We start from the raw sequence: 5800 nt of genomic DNA, 5'->3' as shown, positions 1-5800 counted from the left end.
TAGAGGCAGGGGCAGTCTACGACCAAAAATTTGACCCTGATCGACTTGGCAGTTTCCTCGGAGCCAAAAGTGACTATGAGGTCGACATAGCCCCAAGGCTTAGTGGTTGTCCCGTTGAATCCTGTGAGATCCGAGCCCAAGTACGGGGTGAGGTGTGTCTCGTCCAGCTGTAAGGTCCTGAACAAACTGGCATACATAATGTCGCAGGAGCTCCCCGGATCGATGAGGACCCGACGAACGTCCATGTTGGCCATGTCTGCCCGGACGAGGAGGGGAATTTGGAAATTGGCTGACCCACCGGGCAGCTCTTCGAGATAAAAGGCTAAAGGCATTGATCGCCCCTTCGCCTTGTCCAGTGTTGCGTTCATGTTCGAGGACGTGTTGATGAGCTCCTCGAATTTTCTTTTTATTGATCCGACGGTGTGCTTGTCCATACGACCACCGGATATGACGAATGAGTCTATAAAATATTCCCACGTGCTAAGCGTGGGACCAGTATAGATGTCCCCGAAACCGCTGGGGATAACAAAATCTTCTGGCCGGGATACGCTCATAGCTATCATGTTCGAGGACGTTGTTCTCCGCGGCCTCTGGTCGAGGGTCATTGTTTCTTTTGACGAACTCTCTCAGGTGTCCGCTCCTTATCATTATTTCAATGGCATCCTTCAGCTGGATGCAGTCGTCGGTTCTATGACCATAACTCTTGTGGTATCTGCAATACCTATTCTTGTCTTGGCCAGGCTTCAGAGGGGTTGGCTTTGGTTGCTTTGCTCTGTTGAACTCGGAGATGTGAACTTCAACGAATATTTCTCCCCGAGTTTTGATGAGGGGGGTGTAGGTGTTGAATGCGCTTGGAGGGCCACGGGGCTCTCGTCTTTCGCCCCTCCTTTTGTCTCTGCCCCTCTCGCCACCCCTATCGCCGCCTCTGTCGTTTCCCCTGTCGCCGCCCCTATCATCGCTTCTGTGGGAGGACTCGCGGGCAGGGTGCGTGCTTCCAGGTCGGGCAAGGCGGGCGACATCAGCTGCCTGGACTTCCTCGTACTCAATATACTTTTGAGCTTTTAGGAGGAGGTCGTCCCAGGTGGGTGGTTTTTCTATGCCAACAGCTTTGGCAAAATCGCTGCCCGGGCGAAGGCCTCTCTGCAGCAAGTACTTCTTCATGTCGTCGGTCGTCTCGACCTGCACGGCCTCTTTATTGAACCTCTCGACGAAATTGCGGAGAGTTTCTTCCTCGGCTTGGTATATGGCCTCCAAGGCGTGCACAGTTTTTGGGTGCTTGCGGGAAGTAGTGAAGTGTCTGCAGAACTGTTCTGTAAGATCCCTCCATGAGTGGATAGATTGAGGGGGCAGGCTTTGGTACCATGCCATCGCTCCCTTCCTCAGTGTGGTCGGGAAAAGTCTGCACCTAATGGCACCGCTAATATTCCTGAAATCCAGGTTAGCGTTGACATTAGCTATGTGATCATTAGGGTCGGTCAAACCATCGTACGCGGGGAGCGTAGGAGGTCTCTCGAAGCCCTTTGGGATATGCTTCCTCAAGATGTTTTTGGACAGGGGGCATCGGGGATCGCCCTCGTCACTCCCGTTGGGAGAATAGTCCTCGGAAGACCGTGGAGAATAATCGCCGGGCATGGGCGTTGGACTGCGAGATTTGCGAGGACGGTAGCTGCCCGACGCGCCCTGCTTGGACATCAGCGCCAACCCTTGAGGTGAATGGCGGCGCAGAGCTTCGTGTTTCCCTTTCTTGCCCGGGGAGAGCCTACCCTCGCGATGTGGAGGAGTACGATCCCTCTTCCGAGGAGTAACTTCGACCCTCTCTAGGTCGGGGCGTCGATGTTTGACGACTGCCGGACGGGGAGGGGAAGGAGTAGCCTGGTGTCTCCGCGGGGGAGAGTTGGTCTTTCTGCGGCGCCGGCTCCTTTCCAGCGCGGCGATTCTTTCACTTTGCTCGTCTAATCGACGACCTTGAGCCTGGATGGCTTCCGTTGTTTGTTTCAGAGCAACGATCAAGGCAGTGATCTCGGAATTGGCCAAGGTGGCGGGCTGTCCAGCGTTGTTTGCCGGAGTTTCTTGCTTGAACTGTGGGCGTTTGCCCATTCGACGATCGGTTAGAACCTCGACGTCTTCTTAATCGGACGAGAGTGAGGTTTCCCGTCCGTCGCGGGGGTCGGTTTCTGGGCCGCGTGCTACGGTGGTATCGTCACGCACCGGTGATAGAACGGCGTTATGTTGCAGCAGCGGAGAGGGTGGAACGTTGAGCATGTTCTCGTCGCCGGTATCGGTGTTGAGTTGCTGTGATGAACTAGCCATGATGAAAATTGTTTGTTGAAAAACGGAATCGGTTTTGATCTTTGTTTCTTTGAGAAAGAGTAAAGATGGGGAAGAACTCAGGTCCCCACAGACGGCGCCACTGATCTAACCTGTTGACCAGAAAGGTTGAGGCCGGTCCGTTGAGCAAGCTTTCACACCGAAGGGGGGGTTTGTACCTGCAGGTGCTCCGATGCCTAAGTCAGCAAGAGAACAAGAGATACAAAAGAAGAGAGAGAAAGTAGAATGCAGAATGATTCAGAATACCTGGCTCTCCTGTCTAGGAGAGCTTATATAGTGCCCCCAGCGTTGGGCCAAAGGTTGGTCTATTGGGCCGGGATAACCGGCCCAATAGACTCAACTGCCAAGATAGTCCCTGTATCGTAGGGGAAGGCCGTTATTTGCCTCTATCTTGGTTGGAGCCGTTCCGCTATTCGCGGGTAAGGGATAAGCTCCGTGACAGCTGTGGTTGGATGAAGGAGCACGTGTTAAACGTGCTGCTTAGCTGTTAAGCTACATAGGAGTGGATCAACATGCGCGGATGTATGAGCACGTGGTTAACGTGGTGCTAATCCGTTAAGTCGAGCAGGACACGTCATTGGCTGACGTGTCGGGGAAGTCTTCCCTTATTGGGCTGTGCCCCAAATGTCGGGCAGAAGGGATTGGGCCAGCCCTTGGCCCAGTCCAGAACACAATCAATTTTAATATATTAGTAATAGATTATTTTGTTTTGTTCTAATCTATAATATGTTTTGTTTTTATTTTTAAGCATGTCATTTTTTTTTACTTATCTTATATCTTTCTATATTTATTTTTATTTTTCTAGTAAAATTACAATGAATGATATAAAACTTGTAACGTGATTAAAAGTAACGAGGATAAATTAGTAACTTTGGTGGTAATCGATTTTAACATGTTAGTAATTAGTATAGATAGATATATAAATAGATATATAAATAGATATACAAAGGGAATAGTTAAATTTTGGTGTAGCTTTTTTTTTGTAATTCCCATAATACCCTTAACAGTTTTTTTTAAACTCTTATTAATTTCTAATTTGTTTCTTCGTAACTTCTATCTTAAACTTAGGACTCGTTTGACACAACTTTTTTTAGAGCATATATATGCAAACATTTTATGCGATAAAAATTAGGTTTTATGCTATTTTATAAGTTTACACCAGTGAAAATTGTAATTTTATAAGTTATTTTATCATAAACTACTTTGACAAACTTATAATAATATATAAAAATTGCATAAGCTATAAAAAAAGCTGGGACAAACGAGCCCTTAATAACTCATTCTCTCAAACAAAAAATAACTTCTATACTCTTTTGTTTTTATCAAACCATTAATATTTTTTAACAGGTTTTTATTTTCATAAAATTGGATCACACAAACGAGCATTGAACGTGCCCGTCTGGCCACTAGTATTATATTAGAAATAGAATATTATTATTAGTCTCCGTGAGCTAAGCTTAGTTGGTAGGGACATCACACTATATGTGCAGCAACCCAGATTTCTTATAAATACAATGACCATGAATTTTTTTTGGACTCAGAGAACATGAAATTGCAAAAGCTTCGAATTCCTAAAATTGAAAATACAACCAAACAATCTCCAATCTTAAAACTGAAAAGGGGAAAATGGTAGCACAATGGAGACATCGCGACGGTGAGGCAAGGAGGAAGAAAAAGACGAGTCACTGACGAAGAGTGAAAGACACAGCGGCGGCAACGAAACGAGGTATCGTGCAAGAAATCCCAATTGTTTACTTTAATTTTCCTTTTTAATTCGACCCGTTAATTTATTTTTGTCCACGGTCATTATTCTATTAAAAGAACCGGAAAACTGGAGTATAGGAGAACCTGAAGCAAATCTTAACTCTTTTCACAGGCAAAAGTTAATATGCATAAGGGGATGTTTATGCATGGTGCATAAGCCCAGAATTACTCGCGCGACCCCCAGAAATTTCTCGCGCGCGCCCCCCAGCCCCCCCAAAGGCTCGCTATCCCCACCCCCTTTCTGCTGATGCACACGTTTTGTTTTTATTTTTAGCCTACTAGGCCTGAAAGCCCAATTGCTACGCGCGCCCCCCAATTGCTACGCGCCCCCCCCCCATTTTCTAGCCCCCCAATTTCTAGCGCACCCCCCCAGGTTTTGTTTTTTTTAGATTTCTAGGCTTTTTTTTTTGTCTCAGAATCGAATTTGAACGGTAATGAAGAACATATGAATTAGACTCGAATTGGGTAGCTTGGTTTTTCTTTTTGTGATGAGGTTTTTTTTAGTGATTAAATATTTGTGTTTTTGCTGAATGGAGACAAAGTAGAGTGATTAATTTTTTATTTTTTTTTATAATTGTTGAGTGATTATTGGTTAGAGAATCTTGAGATGTTAATTTGGTTCAGTAATAGTAATAATAATGAAGGAATATTATTTCAATAATACAATAAATTCAATATTAAAAACACAATATTGATTTCAATAAACACATAAAACCATTTTATAATACAAATGGTTTCACTTTTTAACTCTCTGAAACCATTTAACCAGCATAATGGTTTCCAGGATTTTTAAAACCATAAAAACACAATATTGATTTCAATAAACACATAAAACCATTTTATAATACAAATGGTTTCACTTTTTAACTCTCTGAAACCATTTAATCAGCATAATGGTTTCCAGGATTTTTAAAACCATAAAAACACAATATTGATTTCAATAAACACATAAAACCATTTTATAATACAAATGGTTTCACTTTTTAACTCTCTGAAACCATTTAACCAGCACAATGGTTTTCAGAATAATTGTAACGAAAATTCACTGTTCATCTTCTCTTACGCGAAACAGTGAAAACGTGATCACTGTTCATCCGCGATCACTGTTCATCTTATTCACCTTCTCTCACGAACTCACACCTTCTCTCACGAACTCCGATTCCAATTCATCTCAGAAATTGCAAAACTCCGATTCCGATTCATCTCAGAAATTGCAATTCGTTCTCGTTTTCGTTCGATTCAAGAGAATCGATTTGTAAGATTCCGATTGGAAAACGAAGATAGCGAGAGCGAAGAAGATTGAAGAGCTTGCAGCGGTTACAACGATGATGGTTTGGCATGATTTTAGTTTAAAACTAACTACTAAAATAATTAGCCATACATAATACTCTGAAATTTATCCCTAATCAATAAAATAAAATAAAATTCAATCAATCAAAATTAAAAGCGTGATAAAAAAAATCTGAGGGGTGCGCTAGAAATCTAAAAAAAAAAAAACCTGGGGGGGTGCGCTAGAAATTGGGGGGCTAGAAAATGGGGGGGGCGTAGCAATTGGGGGGCGCGCATAGCAATATGGGGGGCGCGCTAGAAATTGGGGCTAGAAAATGGGGGGCGCATAGCAGTTGGGGGACGCGCGTAGCAATATGGGGCGCACATAGCAATTATGCATGGTGCATAAGCTTAACTGGACCCCTTTTCACACACACGC

This window comes from Trifolium pratense, linkage group LG7 (genome assembly GCF_020283565.1).
Source record: "Trifolium pratense cultivar HEN17-A07 linkage group LG7, ARS_RC_1.1, whole genome shotgun sequence".
Taxonomy (NCBI): Eukaryota; Viridiplantae; Streptophyta; class Magnoliopsida; order Fabales; family Fabaceae; genus Trifolium; species Trifolium pratense.
Note: the sequence above shows the minus strand (reverse complement) of the source record.